We start from the raw sequence: 9,249 nt of genomic DNA on the forward strand, positions 1-9,249 counted from the left end.
ACTTACCTCATATTGAATTCTAACCACATGAGAAGTAGGCTTCACTATTTCTATCTTACCACTAGGAAACTTCAACATAGAATTTTGAGTAAGCTGTCCAACATCACACAGCTGGAAGGGCTAGGACAAGACCAAATGAAAGCTCAGGCCTAGCCTTCACCCAAAACCATATGAACTGTGGCCACTCTGCAGCTGGGAGTCTGGGAAGGTTGGATTCATTCAGACTCTCAAGACCCCTAATGGCCACATGGTCCAAAGACAAGATTTAGTACAAGATAGATGTACAAGTGGCTTTGCTAGTAATTCAGAAACATCCCACAGACATATCAGTTCATCTAAGTGTGCCCCTAGAGAAGTCATTTTATTTCTCATGTCTTCAACTTCCTTTTCTGTAAAATGAGAATAATAACTCCTATGAAGAATGGTGATATTTGAATGATTAGACAGCATCATGAATGCTGTTAGGATAGTTCTCGGCCTGAGAAGCTTTTTCATTCCTTTTCTCCTTTCTCAACTCTAGGGTGATAGGGTATCCTAAATCTTGTGGCACAGATAAGCAGTCCCCTTGAGCAGGGTTAAGAGTTTGTTCTAAAAACCTTTCTAGGGACCCCTGGTTGGCTCAGTCATTAAGCATCTGCCTTTGGCTTGGGGCATGATCCCAGAGTCCTGGGATCAAGCCCCACATCAGGCTTTTCTGCTGGGAGCCTGCTTCTTCCTCTCCCACTCCCCCTGCCTGTGTTCCCTCTCCCGCTGGCTGTCTCTCTCTGTCAAATAAATAAATAAATAAATAAATAATCTTTAATAAATAAATAAATAATAAAAAGCTTTCTAAGCTTTCCAGAGAGCCACAAGAACAAGCTGAGAATTTGTTGGGTTTTACCTCCTTAGTCCCTGGCCTTGTATTAATTTCAGGGTTCTCCAGAGAAATAGAACCAATGGGAATGTATATGAAGAGACTGATCATAAAGAATTAGCTCACACAGTTATGGAGGCTGAGAAGTCCCATGATCGCTATTTGTAAGTTGTAGACCCAGGAAAACCAGTGCTGTGATACAGTCTGAGTCAGAAGGCCTGAGAACCAGAGGGCCTGAGATCAGCATAAGATCAATGTTGCAGCTCAAGCAATCAAGCAGGAAGGTAGAATTTCTCCTTCCTCCACCTTTCATTCTAAACCCAGGTCCTCAACAAATTGGGTGATGCTCACCCACATTGGGGAGGGTGATCCACTTTACTGAATTCATCTTTTCAAATGCTAATTTCATCTGGAAACACCCTCACAGGCATAACATTCAGAGGAATATCCCAGCACCTTTTGATCCAGTCACATAAAGTTAATCATTGCAAGCCTCTTCTACCTGCTCTATCTTAATCTTTTGGAAGGCCTGGAAAGAGAAAGTCAAATGGTCCCACACAACATAAGTTCCCCTCCCCCCAGTCCCCAGTGCCAAGCCCCCCTCATTTCCATCAGGACAATAATGATGTGATGGGATTTTGTCTCACCAAATAATTCCTGGCATAACACTGTAGCTTTGCAAAAATGATGCTTAAAACACTGTGAGCACGAATCTAGTTACTAACCAATTAATTTACCAAAATGTTCTTATTAAAGTAATTGCATATTTCAAATACTTTTCTTTAAGCCAGATAATATTGATGCTTATTTTATGATGCACAACTTTCTTACTAAACTCTTTGAACTTTGAGGAAAATGTTTTACAGCCTGACAAGGGGCTTCCATAAGCAGAGTGGCAGAAAATGCTTAGGTCTTGGGTTCTAATCCTGTTTCTTCTACTAATTGTTAGCTCTATAAACTTGTACAAATGATTCCCTGTCTCTGAGACTCTGACCCATTATCTGTGGAGCGAAGAAGCAGCATTTCCAAGATGGCTTCCTCAGACTATTACAACATATTCATATAACATCAGTATATACTTATGTACAGATACAAATAAGTGATTTGGGGAGAATGTTTTCAGCAGTGAAATGGTCAAAAACAAGTTTGGAAATTGGGTGAGACCATGTTTTTTAGGTTTTCTTACTGGATGACTTCCTAGAGCTTTTTATAAGCTATTGGAAGGGGAGATCTAAAGTGCAGTGCTAGAGTGCCTGGTTGGCTGGTTGGTAGAGGGTGTGACTCTTGATCTCAGGGTCATGAGTTTGATTCCCACATTGGGTGTAGAGATTACTTTAAAAAATAAAATCTTGAGGGGAGGAGTTAAGATGGTAGATGAGTAGGGAGACCCAAGGCTTGCCTCATCTCAGGTACACAGCTAGATAGTTAACAAATCATTCTGAATACCCAAGATATCAATCTGAGGATTGAAAGAACAAAACTGCAAGTCTCCAAGTAGAAAAGCCACCACCTTCTGGAAAGTAGGGAGTGTAGAGAATTGATTTGGAGGAGTTAAGAACTGTGGGTGCTATAGAGGGGAGGAAGCCCTGCTTATGGAGGCGACTGTAAGGTATTATAAGCAGTGGAGTGCAAAATCTGAAGTTTTAGAAGTCTGCCACCACTGGGGTTGTGCCTGGCTTAGAGGTGCTCCAGCAGAGAATGAGGGTGGATACAGTGTGGGCAGTGCGCTCTGAGGATACCCTGGGTAGCAAGAACGGGTGGTGCCAGTGTGCTGCACTGTTCCCAGGCATGGCAGCAGAGAGTCCAGCTGAGGGCAGCAAGCCTAGGTACCAGCACTCTGCTTCTCCATGCCATAAACTCTGAACCATGTGCAGTTGAGCAACTGCTTTCCTGGCACCAGCCAGCAAATGGCAAAAGTGCAGATCCTCCCCCCAGAGGATCAGAATGGTCCATACTCTGAAAGTCGCTAAAATTTGAAGTTTTGAAACATTGCTGTGTGCCTGAGATAAAACAGCTTGGACACAGGCAGGGTGAAGGCAGGGATCTGATGGAAGCCAGGGGCAGAAAAGGGGCAATTGTTTACTCTTCTGTGGTGGGCCCCAGGGCTAGAGAGTGGCCCAGCCATTTTCACCCTGCCCATCAGCACTGAAAGTCTTCAGGGAGCAAAACAGCAACACCTAATGGAAACCAGAGCCACTTACACCAAGCCCTGCCCCACCCCCCGCACCTTGCATGTGCATCTTCAAGAGGTCAAGTTCACCTGAGAATCAGTGCAACAGGCCCCTCCCCCAGAAAACCAGCACATACCCCTTCACAAGCACCAAGTTTCCTGATCATAGAGTGCTGCAAAGCTTCAGCTCTGGGGGAAATAGAAGCTAGCCTCCTTTTTATTCCTATTTTTATTTTTTTACTATTCATATATTTATTTTTATTTTTATACCATTTATTTATTTATTTATTTGTAATTTTATTTTATATAAATTTTCTTAGTTTTCATTTTTTTCTTATTTTTTAGATCTAGCTTCTTTTAACAAGCAGACCAAAATACACCCAAGATCTAGTTTGTTGCTGTTATTGTTGTTGTTGTTATTTTGTTGTTGTTGTTTGTTGGGTTTCTCTCCAGACAAAATGGCAAGACAGGAATTCACCGCAAAAGAAAGAACAGGAAGTAGAACTAACGGCCAGGAATTTAATCAATACAGATATAAGTAAGATGTCTGAACTAGAATTTGAAATGATAATTATATGGATACTAGCTGGGCTTGATAAAAGGATGTAAGGATACAAAGTGGGCCACCATTAAAGTATAGAAGATACAAGAGAATCCATTTCTGCAGAGATAAAAGAACTAAAATCTAGTCAGGCCAAAATTAAAAGTCCTAAAACCGAGATGCAAACCTAAATGGAGGATGTCATAGCAATAAAGATTCACAAAGCAAAGGAAAAAGTCAGTGACACAGAAGATAATATTATAGAAAATAATGAAGATGAAAAGAAGAGGGAAAAAAGGTAATGGATCATGAAGGGAGACTTAGAGAACTCAGTGACTTATTGAAACAGAATAACATTCATATCATAGCATATCATAGGAGTCCCAGAAGATGAAGAGAAAGAAAAAGGGCAGAAGGTTTATTTAAGCAAATTATAGCTGAAAACTTCCTTAATCAGGGGAAGGACATGGATATCAAAATCCAAGAAGCACAGAAAACTTCCATTAAATTCAGCCAAGTCATATCATAGTCAAATTCACAAAATACACAAACAAGAAAAGAATTCTGAAAGTGGCAAGGGGAAAAAAATCCTTGACCTACAAGAATTAGATTCACAGCAGATCTGTCCACAGAAACTTGGCAGGCCAGAAGAGAGCAGCTTGAATTCCTCAACATGCTGTAAGGGAAAAATATGCAGCCAAGAATACTCTATCCAGCAAGGCTATCATTTAGAATAGAAAGAGAGAGAGAAAGAATTTCTCAGACAAACAAAAACAAGGAGTTTGAGACCACTAAACCAGTCCTGCAAGAAATATTAAGGGGGAATCTTTGAGTGGGGAAAAGACCAAAAGCAACAAAGACTAGAAAGAAGCAGAGAACTATCACCAGAAACACCAACTCTACTCTGGCCCTAAATCTATATCTTTCAATAATCACTGAATGTAAATGGACTAAATGCTTCAAACAAAAGACATAAGGTATCAGAATGAATAAACACACACACATACACACACAAGATCCATCTATACACTGCCTATAAGAGACTCATTTTAGACCTAAAGACACCTGCAGATTGAAAGTGAGGGGCTAGAGAACCATCTATCATGTTAATGGACATCAAAAGACAGCTGAAGTAGCCATACTTCAGACAAACATGAGTTTAAAACAAAGACTGTAACAAATGGGCAGAAGATATGAACAGACACTTTTCCAATGAAGACATACAAATGGCTAACAGACACATGAAAAAATGCTCAAAATCATTAGCCATCAGGGAAATTCAAATCAAAACCACACTGAGATACCACCTTACTCCAGTTAGAATGGCAAACATGGACAAGACAAGAAACAACAAATGTTGGAGAGGATGTGGAGAAAGGGGATCCCTCCTACATTGTTGGTGGGAATGCAAGTTGGTACAGCCACTCTGGAAAACAGTGTGGAGGTCCCTTAAAAAGTTAAAAATGGAGCTACCCTATGATACAGCAATTGCACTATTGGGTATTTACCCCAAAGATACAGACATAGTGAAGAGAAGGGCCATATGCACCCCAATGTTCATACCAGCATTGTCCATGATAGCTAAAGTGTGGAAGGAGGCGAGATGCCCTTCAACAGATGAATGGATTAAAAAGATGTGGTCCAGGGGCGCCTGCGTAGCGCAGTCGTTAAGCGTCTGCCTTCGGCTCAGGGCATGATCCCGGCGTTCCGGGATCGAGTCCCACATCGAGCTCCTCCATTGGGAGCCTGCTTCTTCCTCTCCCACTCCCCCTGCTGTGTTCCCTCTCTCACTGGCTGTCTCTCTGTCACATAAATAAATAAAATCTTAAAAAAAAAAAAAAGATGTGGTCCATATATACAATGGAATATTACTCAGCCATCAAAAAGAACGATTACCCAACATTTGCAGCAACATGGATGAGGCTGGAGGAGATTATGCTAAGTGAAATAAGTCAAGCAGAGAAAGACAATTATCATATGGCTTCACTCATTTATGGAACATAAGAAACGGCAGGAAGATCAGTAGGAGAAGGAAGGGAAGAATGAAGGGGGGTAAGCAGAAGGGGGAATGAACCACGAAAGACTATGGACTCTGGGAAACAAACTGAGGGCTTCAGAGGGGAGAGAGGTGGGGGATTGGGATAGGCCAGTGTTGGTTATTAAGGAGGGCACATATTGCATGGAGCACTGGGTGCTATACGCAAATAATGAATCATGGAACTTTACATCAAAAACTAGGGATGTGCTGTATGGTGACTAACATAACATAATACAAAATTATTTTTAAAAAAGACTGTAACAAGAGATAAAGTAGGGCATTATACATAATTAAGAGGTCTATCCATCAAGAAGATCTAACAATAGTAAATTTTTATGCCCACAACTTGGAAGCACCCAAATATATAAATCAATCAATAATAAACATAAACTAATTGATAATAATACAATAATAATAGGGGACTTTAAGTTGTTAAAGTCCACTTACAACAATGGACAGATCATCTAAGCAGAAAATCAACAAGGAAACGAGACTTTGAATGACACACTGGACCATATAGACTTAATGGATATATTCAGAACATTTCATCCTAAAGCAGCAGAATATAAGATATCTTGGAATAAAGCTAACCAAAGACGTAAAAGATCTATACTCTAGAAACTACAGAACACTGGTGAAAGACATTGAAGAAGACTCAAAAAGATGGAAAAACACTCCATGCTCATGGATCGGAAGAATGAACATTGTTAAAATGTCTATGCTACCCAGAGCAATCTATATACTTTCAACACCATCCCAATCAAAATACCAATGCCATTTTTCAAAGTGCTGGAACGAACAATCCTAAAATCTGTGTGGAACCAGAAAAGACCCCGAGTCGCCAAGGAAATGTTGGCCAAAGGGGGGAAAAAACCAAAACCAAACCAAACCAAAAAAACCCTGACTAAAGCTAGACACAGCAGGCTGAAGAAACAAAGTCCAGCCAGAAAAGGCAGAACCAAAATGTGGAGAAGGAAAATTTGTTGAGCTAATTTAGCTAATTCTCAAGTTGATGAAAATTTGGGGGAGAAGCACCAAGGTAAAGAAATAGAGTGTTAAACTAAAATTAGAATGATACAGAGATTAGCATGACCCCTGTGCACGGATTACACACAAATTTGTGAAACATTCCATATTTAAAAGAAAGAAAAGAAAAGAGAAGAGGAGAAGAAACAGACTGAAATAAAAAATTCAAGACAAATTTGTGCTGATGAAGAAAACTGGTGAGATAAAATTCACAGTAGCCTTTGGCATCTACTCTACATACCTGGGAGAAATTAACTTCTCAACTAGTTATATATGTTGTAAACTTAGTGGTAACTATGAAGAAGAAGGATAGCGTAGGTGGAGAATGAACTTTTCTATCTAAGTGAATTGTCCGAAGGATGGAAGGTCTTTATCAATGCTAGAACTTCTATCTATTTTTACAATGTTTATGGAAATCTTCATAAAAAGCACTATAAGTTTCCCAGCATTGTTAAACAGAATATGCTGCATACCATTTAACCTTTTCCTCAATTATTTATTTATTTATTTATTTTTTACATTTGAAAAATCCCTTTTCCGAGTTTTTGTACAAAGAGGCCCTTCGAACATTTGAGGTATAATGGTTCTGCCTGATGTTTTCTGTTCCTTACTTTGTATTCTGTGTAGGTTTTACAAAGCACTGGAAGATCTGAAGGGATACATTCCATTCTGGTAACAGTGAGGAATAAGATGAGGATGGCCCAAAGACAGGGGATTTATGAGGAAGTAGAGTAGTGTCTCTTTTGACTTTATGTAATTCTGAATCATTCCTTTTCTTTTTCCCCTTTACAACAGGCAAGTTTTTGTCACAATAAACAAGTTTGTTATTTTTGTATCAAGCAAACAAGTAATAGAACAAGTAAATTTGAGAAAATAGCACACCGATCCCTGTTCCCTCATTTGATAGGAGTCCAGGGATATTTGGGGTCGTTATTATTGACATTTTACAGGTGAGAAAACTAAGGTCCCAGAGAAGTTTAATAGACTTGTCCAAGGCTGCACAGTGAGTTGGTGGTAGAACCCAAGTGTGAATCTGGATGTTTTGGTTCCTAGGCCCTCACACCCTCCACTTGGCAATATAAGCCCCTGGCAAATACAGCCTACCCTGAATACCAACCTCAGTGTGTCCTTCACTGAGAGTCGGTCAATCCATCTGTCTATCTTTCTCCCCCACTGTCATTAAACCTGGTCCTAGCAAACTCCACTCCCTTCTAATTTGCTGTTTTTACTGTATCATGGGCTGGAAAGTCAAACATCAACTCTATATGAAGCATGCTGTAGCAGAAGAGGAAATAAGTATCCTTTTGTATGCAGGATTGATAGAGACTTGGGCAAAGTCCATGGTCCCTGGGGTGACACTGCCTGCTCATAAGCCCCTTCCCTTTCTTCCTCATTCCTACCCATGTCCCAGATAGTTGATATAAACCCTATGGTACACATTGAGTCTGTCAATCTGTAGACAGGGTACTCCAAAACAAACCTAGATGAGAATATATTGCTTTTGTGATGATCTCAGCCAGTATAAGAGAGAGTAAAGAAAAGGCGAAAGGAAGAAAGGAAGTGAGGAGATGAGATTTGGAGAAATTTTGTTTCCAAGATTAAGCCATAAGAGCAGAGGTGATATTAGTGAGAGACCTAGACAGGTGGCATGGGCAGATGGCATGGGGTGGTAGAGGAAACTCCAGTGTTTGCTCTCTGTAATCTTTATCAGACCCCCATGCTACCCCTAACCAGCATACAATTCAAGTACAAATAACGAGCTGCTATAAAACATTATTTCTATGGAAGGCCTCTAGCTCTCTCTTCAAAATATTGTCGCCTCTAAGTCCCTTCTGCATAAAAATTCTGGGATCCCCAGCATTCAGGAAATCTGCTGGTCAGTCCTGACTTCCCAGCAACTCTTTGATAGGGTCTTCCCCAAGGATAAGTCAAGACATCATGATGAGTGAAGGCTGCTCAGGGGTTTCCCAATGCTGGAGGGACCTCCCTTCTTACCTTGCCCCCCAGAGCACCACCTTGCTGAACCTGAACCCCCAGCAAATAAACACCAGAACCTATGGAAGTCAATCAATCTTCCTTTGTGGTCTGAGTCACAGACATGTATCTGACATCAGCGTGTGCACACACACACACACACAAACTTCCACATGCTCTTCATCCCAAGGTCCATGGGAAAGAAAGGCATCTATGGAGCCCAGGGAGCCAATTTCTCCAGGCTGCAGTAATATTCACAAGGGGTGGGACTGATGGGAGATGCTGTGTGCTGTGCAGTTAAAAAGATAAAATGGCCTGTAAGGCTGGTAATAACCATCCCTGTGAAGAGAAACGAGCAACACCGAAACCATCATGCTAAGAAAAAAAAATGATTGCTCCTATCTTCTTATATTTACTGTTCCCACTGGCCACAGGAATCTTAGATATGTTTGGTGATCCACTGGGGCAAGTGAGAAAAAGAATGAAGCCAGGCAGAGATGGGTTTATTTCAGTTCAGGCAGGCATCAGGTCAGTGTTAGGCAGTGTGGCACAGTGGTTCCCAAGCTGGTGTGCGTCAGATCTACCCAGGGGACTTTCATACGAAGACACATCCTAGGGCTCTAGTGATACTTGCAGAATCAGAATCA

General features: G+C 40.9%; 1 non-coding gene across 1 annotated transcript; it reads left to right on the forward strand.

Annotated features, from left to right (window-relative positions):
- The first annotated feature begins 6,634 nt into the window (after positions 1-6,634).
- LOC117802488 lies at positions 6,635-6,742 on the forward strand. The gene has a single exon (XR_004625870.1). It is a non-coding gene; the product is annotated as a U6 spliceosomal RNA (small nuclear RNA).
- Positions 6,743-9,249: the final 2,507 nt, after the last annotated feature.

This window comes from Ailuropoda melanoleuca, chromosome 5 (assembly GCF_002007445.2).
Source record: "Ailuropoda melanoleuca isolate Jingjing chromosome 5, ASM200744v2, whole genome shotgun sequence".
Classification (NCBI taxonomy): Eukaryota; Metazoa; Chordata; class Mammalia; order Carnivora; family Ursidae; genus Ailuropoda; species Ailuropoda melanoleuca.